General features: G+C 44.2%; 1 protein-coding gene across 1 annotated transcript in view; it reads right to left on the bottom strand.

Annotated features, from left to right (window-relative positions):
* Positions 1–12,492, bottom strand: part of CDC25C (cell division cycle 25C) — a 158,423-nt gene extending 145,931 nt beyond the window's left edge. The window contains exon 1 of the mRNA XM_083726380.1: positions 12,478–12,492. The gene's annotated coding sequence lies outside the window, so the exon portion shown is untranslated. The remainder of the gene's footprint in view (positions 1–12,477) is intronic.
* Positions 12,493–24,665: the final 12,173 nt, after the last annotated feature.

Here is a 24,665-nt window from a genome sequence, read left to right on the forward strand (position 1 = left end):
ACTGGCCCTGATGGGCAGGGGTACCTTTACCTTACCTAGCTGCTCTGACATGAAGCTGTAGGCTTAAATCCTGAGCACTTCACTAGCCTGAAGGGCTCAAGACAAGCCTTTATTCAAGGAAGCCCAAGACATTTTGGCCCTTGAGGCAAACCACAAAATGGTGCCCCACACCTACTTCCAGGGAAGAAGGGGTGTATGAAGATCCAAATCAGGAATAAAGATCTGCATTAGGATCTGCTGCCCCTGTGGATCCTGCTGCCTAAGGTGGATGTCTCACTTTGCCTCAATGGGGGGCTGGCCCTACCTATATTGCCAGGCCTTGACCAGAGTTGGTTTATGCAGGCCTCGGATTAATAGAAAAATTATCATACCCTCTAACATGCCTCTGATGGAAATAGGGACGTCCCATTCTATAACGATAATTTTACTATTTATACCCCACAGATCTTACAGGCTTGCCCCAGCTACTCTGAGCAGGTTCCAACATATATAAAAACATAATAAAACAGTAAACTTTTTTTTAACAAAAACCTCCCTATACAGGATTGCCTTCAGATAGCTCAGGGGTCGGATAATGACATATCCTCCAACATTTCCCCACTGGAAATAGGGACATTCTAGGGTCAAATCAGAAACTGGGAAGGTTTCTCTAAATCAGGGACGTTCCTGGAAAATAGGGACACTTGGAGGGTCTGAATTATTTTCTGTTAAGGTACTCAGTCCTCACAAATCATGGATTGCTTGCACCTGGGCTCTCTTGCAGAGGCTAGCAGCCAAAGGTCATCATGGCGGCCTGCTTCATTATTAGCAACACTGAATCTGTGAGAATCCATGGTTCCAGCTGATTAACTTTCTGATTGGCTGAAAGATCTGGTCTGGTTGCTAGGCAAATTCCAAGTTATTATTATGTTCAGGACTTCACACATATGCTCATGCAGTTTGTTCCAAAGTGTGAGGTTCATACTGTAGACTGGGTAAGCTAATGCTATTGGGGTTTTCCCCCCTGATTGGTAGTTTCTTCCCCTGTTTCTTTTTTCACCTACAGCCTTTTAATAAAACTTTTTATTGGTTAGGGTTGCCATATTTCAAAAAGTAAAAACCAGGAAACCACCCAAATTGTTGAGATTTCTTTTTACAAAAATGCCAAAAATCGCCATGATTTTTCGATTGACTTCTCTAAGATCCAGGACAAAGTGCCGCCTTTCAGAAATTCCCCCGGACGTCAATTCCACCTTCGAAATCCCAGTGATGTCTGGGAAAATCCGGACGTATGGCAGCCCTGTTATTGGTATTCTTTTATGGAAATACTCACTGTAAATACACCACCTCAACGGTTGTGTGATTTATTTTTGGGAAGCTGGGATACTTCTTTCCAGTGCTTTGGACCTGCTTGGTCAACTGCTACCTTGTAGCTGAATGCCTGAGGCTCTGCATGCCTTGCTGAATCTGAAGTGACATCTAGAAAGGTCTGAAGGTCTCCTACCACAGACTGGGAGACAATAATGAGTGGTGGCATTCTACTGTTTTTGGTAGAGCTTTGTTGGAGGGCTTGTGGGCTGTGTGTGTTGTCCAGGCATAGGCCCCAAACAAGATTTTCCTGATTTCCAGAGCTTGGGGACCAGGTTCAGATATTGACAAAGGGTCACAATCTTTGAGATTCATAGTTCCAAGCCCAGGATTTCCTGGTATTAATGAGCTTTTCAGCAGCTGACTGTAGATTGTTCATTTCAGAATTAATAAAATGTGACTGAAATGCTGCAAAAGGCGGGGAGGATGATTTTATTAAAACTGGGGGGGGGCATACTAGATCACGTTGACTTCACTCTTCCCACATCTAAACACAAGAAGCCATAAATATGCATCTACATGGAGTAAAGCTGAAAGGACAAACCAATTCAGGATAATTTATGAGAATGCTCCAGAGATGCCTCATCTCTGTTAACTCATTTTTAGTGCTAAAGCATTTATGATTCTCCTCATCTTTAGTGACATGTTGTGGCTACGGTTTTGTGCCTGAAACCAAAGTAAATTGCAACAAACTCTTTATGGTCATGTCACCAAGACAACACTCAAGTCAACTAAATTAAATGCCTCCCAGCTGGTCTTCTCTGTCCCTGTGAATATGATCACACTCTTCTGCTTCATTTCACTGTGTCCTCTAAGGCTGCATACATTTGTCTCTAGCCAGGTTGTGAACACCTTAGCATAGGATAAAAACATCCCCACCCTGTGAACAGCCCCTGGTGTGTACACAATTTCCGCCCTCCCTTCCCCACAGGTGGGCGGGGTTTGTGGCACCGGGCGGGGGCTCACCTGGGCGGGTGCCTCCCACTTGCTTGGCTGGGCCTTTGACCCACCCTTGGCCAGGGACAACAATGGACAGCCGGCCAGGGGTAGGGCTAAGGCCAAAGAAAAGAGGCTGACCCCTTTGTCCAAGCCTCTTTTGGTTTTCTTCCTTCCAGGATCAGGACCATCAGGAGCGTGTCCTGGCAGCCAGATTTAGGTAAGTTCTGGCCTGATTGGAAGGAAACAAAAACGGATCTGACACAAATGCAGCTGTGCTGATGTGAATAGCTGGGCGGGAGGTGGAAGGCTGTGATACACACCAGAAAAACAACAACAACTTTGCTGCATCCTAAGGCAGTCATGGAAATACACCCATATTCTAGGAGCTAGGCTAAAATCAAGTACTATATGGGTTCTGGAAATGCTCTGCTTCATGTAACTCTCACAGTCCTGTGTCAATCTTGGATTATTATTATTTTTCAGATCAAAGAGAAAATGATTAACTGGCTGTGGCAGCTGGACTTTAGCTTGATTTAAAAGGTAGATTTACCTGCGTGCCAGCGCCCTTTGAATCCATTGCTACACACAACTTAACTGTGAATTGTACATTCTCCCTTTTTGTTGTCGTAGCCAAAGCGGAGGAAATACTGCTGTTTGACAGGCTGATAAAAGGCGCCGCAGCAAATGTGGAAGGCTGATGCTTTGCAGAAATCCTAGGCAGCCTGCACTGAATCATCAAATCCCAGGAGCACAGAGACATTTTATAGAAATGTCACACAGGCCTCCTAGCATATTAATCAGGAAGCAGTGGGGAGCTCCCATGCTTTTTCAGTCAGGCCTCTGCTTAGTTGAGCGATCAACTTCTATCTTTGTGCAAGAGGTTTTTTGCTGCTTGGCTCTTACAAGTTGTCTCCATCCTCCAAAACATGTTCTCTTGTAGGTGGACATGCCTTCAGGACACTGACCCATAGGAAAGATCAGGCAACTAGTTATCGAACAACTGCCTAGTCCTATTCAGAGTGTAGAATTGGGTTGATAGCTGCCTGCTTTCTCTAGAGGCTATGGGCAGGGTGGCAACTCCTCATTCATCATGTCTGACACAAAACAAGTTCTTCACAGAGTCTAGTGGGGGTCCTATGTAAGCTTTGGCTGTGGGGCAGTGTTGGCTTGTTGTGTTGTGTTCTCAGAGTAGGTCTGTGGATGCAGTATCAGCTTCAAGTGCAGTGAGGTTGTATGCCATGTGCTTCAAGTCAAATTTGCACATGATCATGCATATCATAGAACTGTAGAGTTGGAAGGGACTCCAAGGATCATGTAGTCCAGCCTCATGAAATCGCTGGTCTTTGATGTGTTTCCATGTTCTCTGTCCACACTAGTGGGGGGAGAGGGGATGTCTTCACCTGATGCAGATTGCTCAATTGGCTTCCCTGCCCCAGGTCTGTGCAGCTGTCGTCTTACTTCCAAGTAAATGGGAAAGCATAAGACGGCAGCCTGGCAGTGCAACCATGTGCAGGGCCACTCAAAATTAAGTCGCACTGTGCTTACTAGGGCTTACTCTCAAGGACAGGGAGGGGTAGGATTTCCATTTAAGGTGGCAATCTTAACTCTTCTTATCTGAAGGTAAGTCTAACTGAATTAAACAGGGCATATATCTGAGCAGACCTAGCTAGGGTTGTGTTGCTGGCTATGCAAGAAAATTCATTGTTGCCTGTACTGCAAGGCAGTCCTAGAATGCTAATGAACTGGAATGTCTGTTTTTAATGGGAAGCCATGTTTTACACATGGGGGAGGCAGGAGAAATCAATGTGCCATGCTGCCAGCAGCCACAGCAACCATTTGGCTCCCTCTCCCTTGATGTGCCAGGGGCAAGCAAGGAGGGTGGAGCATGAGACTCTTAATCTCAGGGTTGTGTGTTCGAGCCCCACAATAGGCAAAAGATTCCTGCATTGCAGGGGGTTAGTCTAGATGACTCTCGTGGTCCCTTCCAGCTCTACAGTTCTATCATTCCAAAGGATGCTCCTTGCTTGTCGCCCTAGCATGGAATGGGAGGGGAGCCAATTTGGATGTTTGGGGGGCAGGGAGGGAGTCCAGTGCAGGGGCAGAAATATTATCACTGTTAGTATCATCATCTCCTCATATACCCCTAATTTTGACATAAGCTGCAGGTGGTGAACAGGTGGGAAGTGGCAGGCTCCTCCACAGGAAACACCCACCTGCGGGAAATCTGCAGAATCAATGCAGGTACCATTTTCAAGTTGGGTTGAAGCTGACTTGAGGTAAGGCACATAAAACTATGTGTTTAGCAAGATACGATGAGCTGCCTCTCGATCATTAGTAACACTGTGTGAACACAGATCCAAATATCTGTGGTGGGAGCGCACTGGAGTCTGAGTAAACAACATTGTGTATACAGCCTGGTTCTTAGTAGAATCAAGGAAATGTCACTCAATATGGCGGATAGTTGGTTGCTAGGTAACCACAAAGTGTTTCCTTCTTCCCCTGGGACAAAATGGACGTGATTATGGACATATTCTGACTTCTAGAAAGAAGGATTAGGGTGATGGAGTATTTAGTCCTTGAACCAGGACAAAAATTATTACCATATGTGATGAATAATACTGCACGTGATCTTTTTTTGTAAGTTCTACACACCAAGAGATGGAAACTAGGTGGTAGGCCTGCAGCAACCAAAGAGTTTTGGGTATAATAACATTCTATGTAACTCTTACTCAGGGTCAGTGCAGCCATGCAGCAAGGAGAAGCCAGCTGCTCAGGCCAGAGCCCCAGAGTGATTTGCGTGGTCATCCAGTGATCACTATGAGATGCCACATCATTGCTTCTGGCCCAGCCAGAACTTCCTTTGGGTAGCAGACTGACACTGACAAGCAACCTGCCACACCAATAATAGCTAAATACACAGATACACATAGATAATGAATTGGGGGCTGCTCTTCAAACTAAGCTATGTGCCACCCCAAATGATAAAATACAACTCCATCAAAGCCACGTTGGAGGGTCAAGCAACCCACCTGAATGATGCCTTGTGCAAGTTCAGGTGCCTTCAGCTCGTGCAATGAGCTCTCTGGATCCTGCCACATCTCTTTAATACATGTAAGCATGTTTATACTGGAGCCTTCAGAAGTCATTCATGGGACTATTTCATTGTTTATGGAATGGGTCTGTTTGTATCGCAGCAGTTGTGATGCAAGCTGATCTTTTTGTACCTGGTACAGATCTGGTGTCATGAAAGCTGATTTTGTTGCACATCTCTCTCACACACAAAGTACATCTAGTCTTTCCAGAATGTCTCCCAGCTGGTCACAGATGAACACTGTGGTCATTTCCCATTAATTGTCATACCACAATATTTCCAAAATCAGAAGGTTAATCTGAACATCGTTGCTGTGGGAGCCACATAACTTTAGATAACACATATATAACATATAAATAGGCAATGAAAGACATGTTTTGGGGGGGAACCAATCATTTTGTTTTTTTCAATCTATTTAAATCATAGAACATCTGTCGGAGGCAGAAGCATGATGAAAGGGAGCAAGGGGAAGAGAAATAAATCTTTTCTTGCTAAATCAGGGGCCGACAGCCAGCTCACAGCAGCAGTGACTGAACTATGCTGTATTCCTTGAAAAACAACAAGTTAGATGTCCTTCTCATTTGTGACTTTTGACTTCTGAGTCATTTATTTCCATGGTGACCTGGCGTCCTGTTTTTTTTCTTTTATTTGCTGAAACTGGATGTTGCCCCATATTGACTGTCTTAAACAAGACTCTACCAATCTAAAAATAAGAGTAGTGTCACAGGAAAGATTGAAATCGTCAGCCTTTGCTGCAAAATTGGAATTTACCTAGTAGGTGACTGCAGAAAACATGTGGACTTGCCACTCTTTTAATTGTTGGTTTTTAACATTGCTCTGTTCTAGGCACAGGCAAACTCCGGCCCTCCAGATGTTTGGGACTACAATTCCCATCATCCCTGACCACTGGCCCTGTTAGCTAGGGATGATGGGAATTGTATTCCCAAACATCTGGAGGGCTAGGGTTTGCCTATGCCTGCTCTATTCCATGTCCCCTGAATCCAACATCAGGCTTGATTTTCTTTTCTGGCAAGGAATTTAGGCTCATGGCTTTCAGCTGGTGCCTATAATGGGCTGATGCCTGACCAGGAGCTCTTCTCACAGTTCCCTGCAGAGGGGACCTATAGAAGGTCTTCTCTGCGATGGGGCCTCAACTCTGGAACAATCTCCAGCACTTCTATTGCCCTCATTGTTGTTCTTCAGATGTCAACTGAAGACATTGTTGTTTACCCAGGATTTTGTAGTTTGATAATAGGATGCTTAATCCTCAGCAGCAATGTTTGATTCAGTGTTGTAACGAGAAGTTTACTCTTCTTTTTAGCTTTGTGCTAATATTAATGGGTGATAGTCAATGCCAGTCCTACTCAGAGCGGAAACACTGAAGTTAATAGACATAACTAAGTGAAGTTCATTAATTACAATGGATCTACTCTAAGTAGGAATATGATTGTTGTACATTGCCTTGAGCTCTTTTGGAGCAAAGATAATTTGGAAATGGTATGTATAAACAAACAAACAAACAAACAAACTGTTGTCCCATCAAAAACAGCAAAAGCGTCTTGTGGCATGTTAAAAGATGAACAGTTCACAAAAGCTTGCTCCAGAATACATACATTTGTCTTCAAGGTGCTGTAACATTCCTCACTGTTTTGGACGAAAAAATGTTAGTATTCATTAATGCCTCAGGAATCCATGACAGTGGTTCAGATTTGAATCAGGCACTTCCTACATTCCAGCTCCTAGAGGGAAAAGAAGTACAGTCGTACCTTGGTTTTCAAACAGCTTATCGTATTTTTCCGTGTATAACACCACCACCACCCCCGTGTATAAGACACCCCCTATTTTTGGGGACTCAAAAGTAAGAAAATGGGGGGAGATTTCCCCCATGTATAAGACTACCCCCCCTTAACATTATTTTAAAGTGGAAAAAACCTAGTCTTATACACGGAAAAGTACAATAGTTCTCGGACATTTTGGCTCCTGAATGCTACAAACCCGGAAGTGACTGTTCTGGTTTGCGAACTATTTTTGGAAGCCGAACAGGGCTTCCACGGCTTCCGATTGGCTGCAGGAGCTTCCTTCAGCCAATCAGAAGCCGCACTTTGCTTTCTGTACGTTTTGGAAGTCCATTTGACTTCCAGAACGGATTCCGTTTGACTTCCAAGGTACAAGTGTAGTGCTAAGCAGATCTCTGTGTCAGCACAAGCATGTCTGCTTCCTTGATGAAATTATCTGCCCTCTCCTACCCCCATGTGCTGTCCTGGTGGTTCTCCTGATCCCCCCAAGAGCCAGTTCCAGGGGGCATGCAGGGAGGAGAGCTCTATTGCACCAATGGAAGTCACTGCGCAGACGTCTGCTGGGGCGGCTCAACAGACAAATCCCCCCTAAGTCTGTTTTTAGTCCCTCTGCCAGTTCTAAACTTTAATTTAAACTAAACCCTGAACTGCCCTTTTAGGAGGGCTGTGCAAACAGAATAAAAAATGCTGGGCTTCTCAAAATAGAAAACATAATCTTCCTGGCTCAGTGACTTTTGATGTAAAAGTACTGTGGAAAGGACAAGTGTTAGAGGGAGGAGAAATCAGCAGCCTCCAAATCCTTTGCATCTTACCTGTTATGGAGTCCTACTCAGCCCTAGTTCTTTGGGCAACTCTTCACCTCCATCAGTCTTAAGCAGGACAAGCATTAGAAAGTGATCAGTCAGTTACCTGGAAAATCATCCTGTGTCAAACAGTCAGCCTTTACCAAAACACAACCATGTAAGTTTGGCAGGAGGACACTAGACTGGGGCAAGACATCTTAGTTGTTTGGTGGCATGGTACTTACGCCGTCTACTTTTTGATGAGGAGGACCTGGACTGTGGAGAAAGGTAATGTTGCCATGGCTACGACACATTAAGCTTGCAACTCTTGGCTCAGTTTAGGGCCACTGCCTGCCGTACATTTTGATTCACAGGGAAAATCTTAGAAAAGCAGCCATGTTCCATAGGGCAGCATTATCCAATGACAGGTCCTGACAGAGCAAGGTTTTCTGCCTGTGCAGTGTGGGCCCTCGACCTCCCTCTCATGCATGTTCTGGCCAAACCTGCTTCAGAGGCTTGAGGGAAACCTTAAAACATATTTAGGAGGTACTGGGGGAGGGGGGGAGAAAGCTGTGTGTCCCATAGCACAAGTGGAAATCTTTCAGCTGACAGGACGTCATACTCAGCAGCACTACTTTGGAAACACCCCATTAAGTTTCCTAGAGTGGGCAACTGTACAAGTTCTGTGGCTCCACATATGCAGAAAGTAATCCAAGGAACACCACCAGCTGAGAAGGAGACCACTGCTACCCCTTTGGGACACTGCCCTGTACACACTATACCTTTAAATCACATTGAAAGCACGATTCCCCGCTCTGGGTTGCTGGGAATATTAACTCATGGAATCTTTTCAAGATTAGCCTCTGCATGGTGCCTTGCAATAGTTCAGACTTTTGGTCCCTCTAGCCCAGTGTGATTATCTAACAGACTTTGACTTGGGTAAAGGTCTTTCCCATCACCTTTTACCTGGATTGGCCAGGGAATCAAACCCAAAGCCTTCTGAACCTAAAGCAGCTGCTCCACCATTAAGCCACAGTCCTGCTTTTAAGTGTTGAGAGAAGAGTTGGTGAACACTGCAGATAGGGACCAACAGGATTTTAATAAGTGCTGATGGCATTCCATCTGTGCATACATTTCTTGAATCATGCAAATAACTTCAAAAATGCTTCCTCTAATGCTAAGTGATAGATCTGCACTGCTGTTGCGTCATACGTAACACCTTTGAGTTTTGCTTTCTTGGTTGTCATGAATGGGCTTATCACTGGTTTCCGCTGACAAACCAATGGGTAGTCAGACAAAAGAACCTTATTGTTCCTTAATGACTGAGGATGTTTTCCTTAATGACCTGGAAATCTTCTCCTCTGCCTTCAGAATGTGACACTGATCAGTGGAAGTCTGAAACCAAAGAGCACAGTAAGCAGAGCGCTGAATTTAGATGGAATGGTGGTAACAAAGGAAGGATCTGTAGGGGCTGATACAAAAATGTATCAGCATTTTTGCTGTCTGTTGTAGGATATATTCATTATATAAAAATTATTAAACCAATCAGACAATCTGGCTATCTATATACATACTCACACACATACATACATACATACATACATGCATGCATACATGTACACGCTGCCCAGGCTTAGATCACTTTGGTCCTCCCCACACAATGGTTTGACTTCACCCCAGAGGCACACACCATTGACTCTTGAGACAGATGGATGGCAACAACAACACAGGTGCTCAATCTGTTGTTGTTGGCATCCGTCTGTCTTGGGAGACAATGGAAGAGTGTGCCTTCAGGGGGTGGAGAGTTACAATGCCTGCTGTGGCTATAGAGACTGATAGAGGGATATGTTTTGTTGCAGCTGGGGCAAATGTTGGCCGGGCAATATAAAGTGCGACATTTTTAAAAGTCAGAGTTTTGCACCTGTGGAATAGCACCCAGTTTATCATATCTGTGGAATTACTTACAGACAAGGGTTATAATACTTACAGAACGGTGTGCTATAATTCTCATTTAAAGAATGTCTCTCTTTTTCAGCCATGCAATTCTTGATCATTCACACAGTTCTGTGCTCTGCTCTTTTCCAAAGCCTTCATCATGGGGAAGGGGAGAGAGAGCACTCTTACCTGATCACAGTTATTACTGTCAGGAAAACTGTTGTAAACTCCGATCACTGGGGTGCACATGGCAATATAGCTACAGTTGTGTTCAGCTATAACAGTATTATTTAGTAGGAAGATACGTGGAGCTGAGTCTGATACAATAAGAAAGCAAACAGGCAAGTGAGTCTTAGTTTGCACAAACCCCTGGAGTCATAAATCTTCAGAAACAGGCTTCTGGGGTTTTGTATTTGGTTTTTTATTATTATTTTTACAAACAAGGGCAACCTATTCTGATGTCTGCCTCCAATATAAAATTGCAGCTCCTCTCCAGCTCTGAAAGTACAAACAAAAATCAGCAGCGATGGTATAGTTAAAATGAATCTGCTTCCCCAGAGCAATTAGACAAGATTTCACTCTCATTCTGTTCTTCAGAAGGGACACATAAAATCAACAAACCTGATTAAAATGGGATTTCCAGACTCTGACGTCAGAGGGAAGTGCAGCCGTGCTTCCTGAGACCCTGCTGCTCTGGCTGCTTTGAATAAGAGCCTCTGCATGGCTTTATTGAGCACAGCAGTAAGAAACTGCCTGGGAGGAGGCATAAATATGTATAAGGCAGAAATAAATTGCATCAGTGTGTGTGCATTGAAGCTAAAGGAGGATTGAAGAGTGTTCTTGAGGCTGCAAGGACATTTATGTGTTTTTGCTACTGAATAGAAATATGGGCCTTATCATCATACTAGAGCTGCAAATCAGTATTACTGAAAGATGTGCGCCTTGGCTGTGAGGCTGAAAATTGCAGGTGGGGGTTTGCACATATCGTGCTGAAGATATGAGGAAACTGCAGGGCCAGGTGGGAGGAAGGGGGCATGGGAATCTGCACTTCCTCAGGTGACCACATGCCTTCCTTTGCAGAGGACGGTCCTCTGTTTACAAAGCTGTCATGTTCAAATCTAAGAAAGGAGAGCAAGAGGGGCCTGGAAGATGCCCACCAGCAGGTAGCTTCTGAAAAGCAGTTTCCCCCACTATGCTGAGATCACGTACTGCATTTCTGTTTAAATTATGTACTTATTTCTATATTTACATCTGTACCTATAAAGTAGCATATGCAAATCTGTGCCTTTGAAGTTTTTTTTTACATCTCCCCTTTGTTGGGGCTTGCTTTCGGTTGGTTGCTGAAACTACGCAAAAGGAAAGTTGACAGAGAGATCCAGAAACCAGCCTTCTGGTCTTATCCTCTCGGACCATATAAAAAGCACACAGCTGCACAAGTCAGCCTGGAGAGGAAGCATGCTTCTTTACTCTGAAATGCATGTCACCCAGTTTAATGGGGCTTTACTGCCGAGTAAGTGTGATTAGGGCTGCACCTCACTTTGTTCCAGTTCCTGTGCAGCAAGGCAACACCAGAACTTTTCCCAAGCTTTTTCTTGGGATATGGAGGAATCTGCTCAGTTTAAAGCTGTCTGCCTCCACCTTTCTTTCTACCTGTGAAGGAGGCCTCGTTTCATGCTGCTCCAAGACACTGCAATCTCTTGCAGAGTCCCTAGAATGGGACCTCCCATGGAGCAGAGGAAGGGGGCCGACAGCCTTATTCAGTGCCAGATTTACGTATAAGCTAAACATGCTATAGCAGGGGTACGCAACCTAAGGCCCGTGAGCCGGATGCGGCCCAGTCGCCTTCTCTATCCGGCCCACGGACGGTCTGGGAATCAGTGTGTTTTTACATGGGTAGAATGTGTGCTTTTATTTAAAATGCATCTCTAGGTTATTTGTGGGACATAGGAATTCGTTCATTTCCCCTCCCCCAAAATATAGTCTGGCCCACCACATGGTCTGAGGGACGGTGGACCAGCCCACGGCTGAAAAAGGTTGCTGATCCCTGTGCCCCACTCTGTTGGGGGCCCCAAAAAATTAAAGGGAAAAAACTGGATATACATTTCCAAAATAGATAAAAAACAAATAAAATAAAACCTACATACAGCAACAGTGTTTTGTGTTGTGTAGGCTCCTATGATATAAGTACCGTATTTTTTGCTCTATAAGACTCACTTTTTCCCTCCTAAAAAGTAAGGGGAAATGTGTTTGCGTCTTATGGAGCAAATGCAGGCTGCGCAGCTATTACAGAAACCAGAACAGCAAGATGGATTACTGCTTTCACTGCACAGCGATCCCTCTTGGCGTTCTGGCTTCTGAGATTCAGAATATTTTTTTTTTCTTGTTTTCCTCCTCCAAAAACTAGGTGCGTCTTGTGGTCGGGTGCGTTTTATAGAGCGAAAAATATGGTAATACATATTTTGTTATGTGCAAATGGCTTTAGATATCTATTAGGTCTAGAAATTACCATATAGCATACATTCAACACAAAAACAGCGGCAATTTGTTGTTGACAAAGGGCAGCTGGACATATAAAGGGCCCCATTACCTTCAGTAGCTTAGGGCCTCATCAAACCTAAATCTGGCCCTGGCCTTATTGGATCAATCCAACCATTCATATTTAGCCCCATCACATTGCCAGACTCGGGCGTTTCAAAGGAAGAGTCCACGAGTGCCAAGGTCACAGTGGAATTCTCCACCCATCCCAGAGCTCCCTAGTGTGCACAGACAGACACTGAACAGCAGCCGTCGTGCGTTGGCCAATTTGACTAATAAGGGTTGATACTTCTATCCATCGATCTAATTTGTCTAGGTTTTTAAATATATATTTTAAAAATCCAATTGTATTGTCGCAACTTGGAAATGGCTTGTTAGCAAGATTGAGTGTGAGAGGATGATAAGAGCTGTGACAAATGGGAAATGGACGCAAATGGCGGCAGAAGAGAAAGCAACCCACTCCCATCCTCTGATGCCTGCGTGGAAACCTTTTCTGGAAATAGGTGAGCTCATTCTCTTGCCCCCAAGAAATCAGCTAATAAAGAAAAGCAAAATGTTGCAGTCATGCCAGTGCCATTATTGTAGGAGTGTGGCAGGAGTCCCAAAGTGCACCCACTGCATAACCAGCTACCCCTGAAGCTGCTGAAGCATCAGCCTAAAAAGTGTTTTGGTGTGAATTAAAAGCTGGGGGGGGGGGGAGAGAGATTAACATTGTGCTAAAGGTAAAGGGACCCCTGACCATTAGGTCCAGTGGTGACCAACTCTGGGGTTGTGGTGCTCATCTCGCTTAACTGGCCGAGGGAGCTGGCGTTTGTCCGCAGACAGCTTCCGGGTCATGCGGCCAGCATGACTAAGCTGCTTCTGGCGAACCAGAGCAGCGTATGGAAATGCCGTTTACCTTCCCGTTTACCTATTTATCTACTTGCACTTTGATGTGCTTTCGAACTGCTAGGTTGTCAGGAGCAGGGACCGAGCAACGGGAGCTCACCACGTTGTGGGGATTCGAACCGCCGACCTTCTGATCGGCAAGTCCTAGGCTCTGTGGTTTAACCCTCAGCGCCACCCGCGTCCCAACATTGTGCTAAAAGGGGGTAAAATACCAATTTCATTTAAGTGCTAGTACATTAATATTTTAAAAAATAAAATATAGGCAAAAGGGCATTCTAGCACAAATTTTAAAAAAATTTAAATACAGTATAATGCTGATAAAAAGATGTCACTGGGAGAGGAGTGCTGTAGACTCACCACTTTCCCTACTCCCAATAGATCACTGCAAAATTCACATCCTTAACTGCTCCTTCTCCAGTTCGGAGAATTATCTGTGTCACCTAGTAGGGCTTCTTAGCTATCCTTTAATGAGGTTTAACTTCCTCTCCCCCCTTCTTTACTGGGTATGTGTAATCCAAGCGCAACTCCTACATATTGTATAAAATGTGCATTGAGCTTAGTTAAGGCCTCCCACTTTCGCTCCCATGTTTACTGCACATGCTTCCAAACAGTGTGTGAAAACGCCATCAGCCTTTGTGCATATATGTAGTATAACACGCCCCCCCCCCCCCAGGGACACCAGTGGATCATTTCCTTGGCCTGTGAAGGGAGTATTAAACTGCAGTTTAAAAGGGATCACAGGCATTAATGAGATCTGACTCCACAGAGTAGTGGTGGGACCTTTTGCTGATGTCATCACGGAGTTGTCATGGTTACAGAAGAACCAGCTGTTCAGAGTAAAAGCTCCAGGTACTGAGGGAAATGAAAGGAGGGAAAACAGTAACTAAGCAGAAAAAGGGGGGGGGGACACACACACACGAAAAGAACTCTCTCTCTCAGAGAGAAAGGAAACTGAAGGTAGATTTGGAAGACCAGATCTGATAGGCTTCTGCCAGATGCTCCCAAATGCAAAGGGCAAGAATAAACTGTGTTTTTAATTGCCATTCATTAGTTACAATCTTCCAAGGAGTATAAATCAGAAAATAGAAGCTTGGTGATATAAATAATATTATATAATCTGGAATACTACAAGATTCTCCATTATAGGAATGTAAAACCAACGAGTGATGTATATACAGTGGTACCTCGGGTTACATACGCTTCAGGTTACAGACTCCGCTAACCCAGAAATAGTGCTTCAGGTTAAGAACTTTGCTTCAGGATGAGAACAGAAATCGTACTCCGGTGGCGCAGCAGCGGCAGGAGGCCCAATTGGCTAAAGTGGTGCTTCAGGTTAAGAACAGTTTCAGGTTAAGTACAGACCTCCGGAACGAATTAAGTACTTAACCTGAGATACCACTGTATTTATCACTAAGCAAAACTTGGCCTAGCCTGGGTTGCCAAGTCCACCTAGAGATTGTACAGTGGTGGATTTATAGATATGCACAGAATTAGGCCTATCGGAATTGGGGGTGGCCCCCAAGTTATTAGTATGCATTGTTAAATGAGAGGATACCTTTGGAACATGACTACAAACAATGAACTGGCATTGTTGAATTCTAACATTTTCATTTGTTGCCTTGTTCACACTTCTCCTACACCCCAATTAAAGTCAGTGGAGGGTGGGGCTCACCAGCCCAGCCCCCATGAAGGCCTTCGCTGGCAGCCCCGAACACCAATGATTTCAGCTTCAGACTAAGGGTATATTCACATGTTAGTGATATATATCAATACAGAAAATAGAAGTTGAGCATTCTATATTTTCACCTTGAAAAACGTTTTTCTATGCAACCTATCCCCAGGTATAATTTTCACTGGCCTAGAGGTGCCATTTTCTTCTGGAAGATGCTCAACAGGTGAAGCTTTCTTCCCTCACTGAATGCAATACTGGGAAATGCAATACCTGCAGAATTGCTGCCTGTTAAACGCACAGGAGTCCTCCTGGGAGCAAAAGGTGACAACTGTAGACAGGTGTGAATTGATTTCAGGAGAGATTCTTTTGAGCTGCAAAGGCAGAAATTGCCAATTATTTCTAAGCAGCGGTATTGGAGAGTGCGTTTCCATGGCTACCTGGCAAGCAGAAGCACTGACAGGCCTCTGCGATACACACTAGAGCTGCTTCAGCTACTGTTCCTTTTACTAAGGTTGTTTTTAATACACTCAGCTTTCTTCACTGTTCCCTCAAAAAGTAATGGAAAACTGGGGAGAAGCAGATTTGGCCCCCCCCAAAGGTAGTAGGGAAGGGGTATGTTCACATTAGTGGCTTGAAACACAGTGAAGTCATCCTACCAACCCAACCCCCTGTGTTTCAAGACACATTTTCATGGAGTTTTTCATATGAAAGAGGGGGCAGGGATGTCTTAACCCCACACAAATGGCCTCCTTGGTTTCCCTGCCCCTGCAGAACCCCTGGAACCCAGTATAATTCATAGCCAAAGGAGATTTAAAAGCACTGAGAGGGGTGTAGCTGCCAGGACAGTCTTGGAGCAGCCAGCCTTTTTGCCACCTGGACCCTGTTCTGTGGAGAGGATGTGTTCTCCATCCACAATGGAGTCAAGGTTGTGGTGACTGACCTTGCATATAAGCAAGTCCTGGATGGGCGAATACGAGGGTCTTAGTCTCACCCAGTTGAGCCCACCCAGGTTCCACTTTAGCATCAAGGCATCAGGGTTGAGGAGGGTGGGCTGCTGATGTGGTGTTGAGGACCCATGTCCCAAACTGTAGGTTCACCTCAGGACTTCATGAGACTCTTCTGCCTTAGGCAACTATGCAGGAGCAGAAATTCAGCAGGTGAAATCTCCCCGTGATGTCTCTTTGTACCAGGAAAAGCTTCAAATATGAATTTCTGCTATTACAGGAATTCTGCAAAAAGAAAAGGAAAAAAGGGCAGGTTGTGGGGGGACATGGCATCTAGTTCAACCTCCTGCAGCAAAAGGATTACCTAACAGAACATGGCAGGTGTTTCAGTCTCATTCTTAAAATGTCCGGGGAAAGGAGTTCCACATCTTCTCAGTCCAACTGCCACTCATGATCCTTTTGAGGGCCGAAATGAGTACATCAGTCCTTCCTAAGGTTCCGGTTCTTGACTGGCAGTAGGCAGCAGGGAGGGTTGACTAAGACTCCCAGATTATAGCAGATCTCTTTTTCTCATATCCATAATCAAAGCCCGGTCCAATTTCAGATGGGATCAACTGATCAACTGCTTTATCTCAAGTGCCAGAGTAGACTGTATTAAATATTCCTCTGCACGACTCTAATATCTGTGATATAAACACTGATGGAAGTAGAATCTTAGTTTTTGTAAATATTACATCTTAAGAAAATGTTGAGAAAATTTAACCCCAACCTTTGACAGAAGGAAGGCAGCAGAGATTCTGCAATGAGATCAAAACAGAAGCACACAGACACAGGAATCAACTTTGCAAAAGGCTACAAATCATCTATTTAAGCTTCTCACCTCTACATCCAACATCAGGCCCTCTTGGATGTTTGTTGTGCTGGAACAAGGAGCTTTTCTTAACATTAAAAAATAATAATAAATGGAGCCAATCTTACAGGGGATCCATACAATCATTACAGTGACGTAAAATACTGCACTGCAATGGCTGAATACGTGAGTGTCATAGCCTGGGAACCAGGTGGATGTCGTGGCCTAGGAAATATGTCAGAACCCATCGCAAACACACCTACACTCACACCTTCTGTCACAGAACACATTTCTAATAGACAACTGACCTCAGCCTGCTAAGTGTTGAGTCTGCATAAACACATTATCACGTCACAACCACAACCACAATGTAGCTGTGACCTTGTCCTGTATTGGAAATGTATTGGAAATAGCTATCTTTCTCCTGCCTACTTATTTTGCAAAGAATTCAGTGGTACCTTGGCTTTGAACTCCTGACAGCTCGTTAGTTTGAAGTTGCTTTCTGGTTTAAACTATTCTTCACCCTGCACCCCCACCTAGGAATAGACGCTGCATTTATTTCTGTTTTTGCTAGCATAGCACCCACTATAGACCTCTTGCTTCACCTTATCAGGTTAGTAAAGGATGCCAAGAACTCACTGGCCTTCTGCAGAAGATGGGGGGCTAGCATCAAAGTCAGGAGAACAATAAATTTTCCTGACCCAGAATAGGCTTCCTGTAACAGATAAGGAAATCAGCCCTGAGTGCTCACTGGAAGGACAGATCCTGAAGCTGAGGCTCCAAGACTTTGGCCACCTCATGAGAAGAGAAGACTCCCTGGAAAAGACCCTGATGTTGGGAAAGATGGAGGGCACAAGGAGAAGGGGACGACGGAGGACGAGATGGTTGGACAGTGTTCTCGAAGCTACCAGCATGAGTTTGACCAAACTGAGGGAGGCAGTGGAAGACAGGAGTGCCTGGCCTGCTCTGGTCCATGGGGTCACAAAGAGTCGGACACGACAAAACGACTAAACAACAACAACAAAAAACAAATAGAAGAAAAGCAACATTTTGGTTTGAGCTTGCTTAAAGATACCTGTTGCCATAGTAATTAGGGGCAGGCTGTTCTGAACAATGAAATTAGTTTTAGCGGTCCACAAGCTGTCCATGCTTTAGTTATCCAATCATATTGCTGACAAGGATCGTGCGCGAGGTGATCACACATGTAATTGTCATAAAAGTGTCTTGATTTTTGTATTTGGGGTCCCATCTTTTTGGAGATAACCACTGGGGCCTCTAGATTAATGCTTCAGCAATAAAGATAAACTCTTTCCATGCACTGGGTTTGTCTTCTTTTGGCTGAAGGGTCAGCGTTTTTATTCCACCACCCCTTGTAGGGTAACATGTGTAGGCTGAATCTATAAGGTGGTGGAGAAGTTGATTAATTTCCTCTGCAGATAGAGACAGATCTTGCCTTTAGCACTGTTCATTCAGTGAATTCATCAGACAATATTGTTCATGCAGAAGTTCCCAACATCTCAAGACTAAGGGAGCAGTGAAAGCTTGAACCACTGTCGTGATATAAGAAAAAAACTGCTCTTTTTCCCTTATGGGGTACCCAAGAGCCAATATAGAGTCCTTTTGTAGGTTCTCCATCGTTAGGAGAAAATAACAGAGACCAACCAAAGAGTATTCAGAAGCAAAGCAGCTAGTAAACCTGATCTTTATTAACTGTTGCAACAGGGTGCTCCCCCACACGCAGGAGACAGGAGGACGACCCAGAACAAAGGTGTGCCCGCCCTTATATAGACATTTTAAATTGCCCACCCTGGAGTCCAAGACCACCCCATACATACATCACCGAAGGGTTGTAGCCCAAGACCACCTCCCCCAATACATCATACCTACATCACAGAAAAGGCAGTCTACAACAGAAATCTGAGTGCGTTGTTTATCTCCTGTCTGGCAAGTTACTTGGTTGCATTATCTGGGTTTTGGCCACTCTTTTGTTATTATAACTACTTAATTCCTGAATATAGGTCACAGGTCACAGGCTCACACCCTGTTCATATCTTGAATGTGCCCTTAAGACAGGATTTGTGAGGACAGGATTTGTGAGGAAAGAGACAATGGGGAGGTTTCCCACTTTGACCTTAAAATTCTTATAACAGGTTATTTAATAGCTGTGTTTCATTCTTATATTTCTAAGATGTGTTGAATACCACCTTGAAGCTCAATGTAAATAAATATTTTCCAAAATGGCACTAATCAAAAGTTGAGTGCCATGCCTAATTTAAAACAAACAAAAACAAAACAAAACCAGGAAGTAAAGGTTCCCCTTGCAGTTTCAATTCTGCCAGCTAGATTTGCAGACATTTCAGATCTTCGTGTTGTGTTATTTCTAAGCTTTATAGTCACTGCACAGAGAAAGAGAGGATGTCAAGAACAAGGCAAGGATTGATGCATAGCAATAAGCACAAACCAGCACTCAGGCATAGAGCGATCCTCACAGGGTACAACACATTCCTGTTTTTGTCCTTTCCCCATTTAGCATGCATGAACCTACAGCCTGCCAGGCCCTTATGGGCAAGGGGTGGTCTGGCACACATCCCCCCCAACCAGCTTTCTTCATCTGCTCATCCTGGGAACATAAGGCTGGAGTTTATGTTCTGTAAAGAAGCGGGCTGGGCAGGTGTGTAATTCCTAGTGATGGCCCTAGCCTGCACAGCAATGTGGAAGAGAAAAACTTTGCTATGACTTCTTATTTTTGTTTGTACCTCTTACTTTTATAAATGAAATCAGGTATAGGCAAACTCTGGCCCTCCAGATGTTTGGGACTACAATTCCCATCATCCCTAACCACTGGTCCTGTTAGCTAAGGATGATGGGAATTGTATTCTCAAACATCTGGAGGGCCAGAGTTTGCCTATGCCTGAACAAAATGCTGTCCAGAAATGTCAATACATCTCCATTCACACTCTCAAACCACGGAGGAACACCTCAGATGCTGGGGTATGTGTTGATTGCTTCTCTGGCCTGTTTCAGTTGTATGCACGTGGAAGTTAAAAACAGACAGAGGACTTGATTTTTTTACTATTTTACTACTATTTGTAGAGACCTGTCGCTGTTAATTTTATTGGGATTCTTTTCTATTTATTTTATTTAATCAAACCAATCAACCATTCGCTGTGGACTGGGGGCAATGTCCCACTTTAACGGTCTGTGAAACATTGTGTAGTTCATTGTGTTGATGTCACAGATTATTGAGAAGTTTAGGAATCAGAGGAAATTTCCAAAATTTTGACCTTTTGTTAGATCCCAAGACCCAAGTTTCCTTCTTGCCATCCTTCCTCTTCTTTGGTTCCTGAATAAGCACTCAGCATTGACCTTTGTTTCACACCAGTCTGATGAAGCTTAGGCCACTGTGTCAGTTTATCAGGCAGTTAAATTGCTTGGTTAAAAATACAACAGTGTCATTTGACCCAAGGGCATTCTGCATCACCTACAGAAAGCACATCCACACCATACACTTAAAGCCTTCTTATACCACTTTAACAGTCATGGCTTCCCCCAAAGAATTCTGGGAACTGCAGTTTGTTAAGATTTTTCCTAACAACTCACAGCACCTTTAACAAACCTCTGTCCCCAGAATTCTTTGGAGGAAGCTATGACTGTTAAAGTGGTATAAGATGTAAAGAGCATGCTTTGGATGTGACCAGTATCTCACCCCACATCCTTGCCATAGGTCTTTTAGGCTGGCAGCAGTAAGAGTCCTGCTCTTCCATAGGTGGCAGCAGCTAACAATCCATTGAGCCATTCTATTGTGGGTTTAACCCCAAGTATCCAAGGTGAAGCATTTATATGGCCAGCAAAATCAGTCTTTCTTGTGACCCTGCTCCTACAGGGTGTGCCAAGGTAAAGCGAGAGCTAAGGGCTCTCTTATATATCACACTTGTGTTAAATCTGTGAAACGCCTTTAATCTTCTCAGAGCAAGACAATTCCTTTAAAAACAAATCTGTGTGGTTGATGGCTTAAATAATGCAAGTCGGATATATTTTTAAAGCCAATATTTTTCAAAAGGTTAGTTTTCAAACATTAGATGTGCTATTGAACTCGAGAAGATCAAATGCCTTTGACAAGTTGAAAGACATTTGGATGAAAAAGAATGCCAAGTAATTAGATTCAGCCGCGCTGACCTACCATGTCAGGGTGTCGTAAGGCTTAATTAATTTGTTTATGCCAAGATCTCAGAGTGCTTGACAGAGGCTCCAAAACGTGGAGGAAATATCTCAATACCCACATTAAGGAGAGGAAGGAAACAGAAAATAAAGTGGCAGCTCGGCTTACCAGGGCATGTCATTAAGAAAAACAAGTGTTCCATTAATGTTGAAAAAGACAATAAAATGGCAGCTGTGAGACTTATTGTAAGTCTGAAGGCACAAAGGACCCAAGTCTTGAATCAAAGCCTGAAGATCAATTCTTGCAAGCTTTCTCTGTTTGCTTATGAGTGTTCAACCTCAGAGCCCTTCAGGCATATAAAGAGCCATGGTGTAGCTCTTTGGTCTGTGCAACTGACAGCACTCAGAAGCTTCTGGGTTGGCCCAGCCTAGTATGGCCAGTAGGAGCCTGGCTTCCTTCCTTCCTTAATCAGCACAGCACTTCCTGTTGTACAAAACCAAACCTTTCTTCCTCCAAATGAACAAACACTGACTAGCACTCCTGAAATCTGTTGCAGGTTTTTCCCCGGTCCTGGATCTGACTGGGAGTTGGTAATCCAAGAACATTTGGAGGTTCATGGAGGCTCACCAGCCATTTGCCAGATAGTCCGTGTAGATCCAGAGCAGCTGCTTCTCATTGATCTGTACTTGCCATGCAAACATTGATAGGATGGGGTTACTACAGTTTTTTGGTGGCGGTTGCTTTTAAGTTGGAAACAAGACACTTTTCATGGCAGAAAAAAATGCCCATTTAATGTCTTCAGTCCTGCTGGTAAAGGTTAATACAGAGTGTTGGGAGTTTTGGCTAACCCTTCTCTGTGGTGTGTGTTAGAGTGTGTAATTGCCCTACCCATTAACAGGAACTTCATCAAAATCAGATCAGCAGGGGTTGGGAACTTCTGACCCACAGGCCTAATCAGGCCAGCTAGGCCTCATTTAGCCCATGAGGCGACTTTGTGCCAAGCCATGCCCACCTGCCCACGTGGACAGGTAAAACCTGGCTCAGCCAAAATGGGGCTTGCAGGCACCGCCAGTCAGCTGATTGTCAGAAGTCCCATTCAAAGCTCTGCTCAAGTTAGTACTTTGAGAGGGTCTGCCAAAGACCCCTGTAGGCAAAAAAGCTTGTGTGATGTCAGGTGAGACTCAGCCTGCATGTCATACTTGGCCTGCGAGAGGTAGGAGAGAAAATGATTTGCCGCCCAGCCAGATCCACTGTCCTACCCCCAAGATAACAGATGCAGCATAGTTGTTGTTCTTTTTAATGCTGTTTTTGTAGTTTATGAGGTGGTGAGGAGGACTAGAACACAAAGCTATGGCCTCTTTTTTCAACATATTGAGCAATTTTGTGTCAAGAGGGAAATCTGGCCAGAGTATGAATGAGAAGAATAGCACTTCAGACCATGAGTTCTGCAGAAATTGTCTTTGTCAAACTATGGCATCAGGCAGCTAGCCAGAGGGCCAGTGTGGTGTAGTGAATGAAGTGATGGAATGGCGAGACCTGAGTTCAAATCCCCATGTGGCCATGAAGCCAATAGGAGGGCTCTGAGTAAGTCACTATCTAACCCAAGAATAGCTAATGTGTTACCCTCCAGATGTTGTTGGACTACAGCATCCATCAGCCCCAGCCAGTGTAGCCAATGGTCAGGGCTGATGGGAGTTATAATCCAACAACATCTGGAGGGCACCACACTGTCTATCCCTGATCTAACCTGTATACAGACACCTTTACATTGTGTAGACAGGAGCTGGCTATCTTTTGGTTGGTTGATTGTGTTGCTTCTCAACCCGAGCTCTTTGAATAGCGTTGGCTACAAATCAGAGGGAACAAATAATAAATAAATCACAGACATCTACCAGCCCAAGGCACAACTGTCAAATGTTGAGTGTCTCCAAGGCCACAGATCAGAGCTGGCAGCACAAATCTTACGTCTTGTCCCAGTTTGATTGCAATTGGCTTGTTACGTAATTTGCAGAAAAGCAGCGGAGATCTTGGCAGCTCGGTCAGTCTGCACTGTGGTGCTTCAGACCATCTGCTCCTGAGTACATCAAAATGTGACTGGCATTCAGGGATGCCACTGAAAAACAACTATTACCACCAGTTCCTGATGACAACAGTGTATGTGCCATGACCCCCCAAGGGTAGAGAGAAGTCTACATGGCCAATGAGAAAATGTGATCTGATTGAGTAATCAGACCCAAGAAGATACAAAAGGCAGGTCGCTGGCCAGCAGTGGTTTAGGGAGCAGACAATAGGAAGGACTCTTCTTTTTTCCTTTCCTTTTGGTATGTCAGTCTATGTCCTGTGAGTGATGTTTTCCTTTTGTTTTCTTTCTCCTTAATCTGATCACATTGAATCTTGATTTTTTTTCTCAGACTTGTGGAAAATGTGACAGAAGCAGAGAGCAGCATTTCCTGTGTCAGGGTGACTGAGATGTAGCAAGAAACCACAATGCTTATTTCTGGTGGTGATGCAGCAGTCTGGAAACAAATGTACTGCAGAAGCATCGCTCTTCCTCTTCTTTTTAAAGACCGAACTATTTACGATAACCTCGAGTGGAAACATTTACAGCCCGGCGGAACAGGGCGTGTTGTCCCTTGTACAGACAAGGCATTCAGCCTCATTTCTTTCCTTTGCCATATTAATAGTAAGTTCCAATGCCACATTTGAGATAAAGGAACAGGTGCCACAAACGGCCACTTACAAATCTAATTTTGAAAGGGTGGGGAGACATTGGACTGTACCCAGCTCTTCAGAGGCCAATCTTGCAGTGTAGCATCAAGGCTAAGACGACTTACAGGTTACAGATAGGTAGCCGTGTTGGTCTGCCATAGTCAAAAAATTCCTTTCAGTAGCACCTTAAAGACCAACTAAGTTAGTTCTTGGTATGAGCTTTCGTGTGCATGCACACTTCTTCAGATACACTGAAACAGAAGTTACCAGACCCTTCTATATAGTGAGAAGGTGGGGAGGGGTATTACTCAGAAGGGTGGTGGGAATGGGTGATTGGCAGATAGCTGTGATGAGCCTGTTGACGACTCTTAACGACTGCAATAGGTCTTACAGGAAAAAGCAAGGGGTGAGAAGGTGAAAAATGGCTTTGTCATGTATAATGAGATAAGAATCCAATGTCTTTGTTCAGACCAGGTCTCTCCATGGTTTTAAGTTTGGTGATAAGTTGCAATTCAGCAGCTTCTCTTTCCAGTCTATTTCTGAAATTCCTTTGTAGTAAAACAGCTACTTTGAGATCTTGTATAGAATGTCCTGGGAGATTGAAGTGTTCTTCTACTGGTTTCTCTGTCTTGTGATTCCTGATGTCAGATTTATGTCCGTTTACGACTTACAGGGTCAAACTCCTCCAGACAACTCATCCTGATTTGCTTCCACAAAACTTATGCAATGATCACACTATGTCCAGTCTACATTGAGCACTCATTCTGGTTTTCAAAGCAGTTATACGACAATGAGCATTCATCCTGATTTGCTTACATGGGTGTTTTTACTCCTTCACATTAATCATTGGTCATCCCACCCTTTTCACTATATTTCCTTGTCACTTTCCAAATTGCAAACAAAAAACATCAGGGTGGTGGTTTTTAAAGTGGATTTGCTGTGCTAGGGCAACAAAGTGCTTTTATCCACTTTAACTGCACAAACCTAAACTTCCAGCATGCACTTGAACCTCTCCTGC

Source organism: Podarcis gaigeae (assembly GCF_964106915.1).
Source record: "Podarcis gaigeae genome assembly, chromosome: 2".
Lineage (NCBI taxonomy): Eukaryota > Metazoa > Chordata > Lepidosauria > Squamata > Lacertidae > Podarcis > Podarcis gaigeae.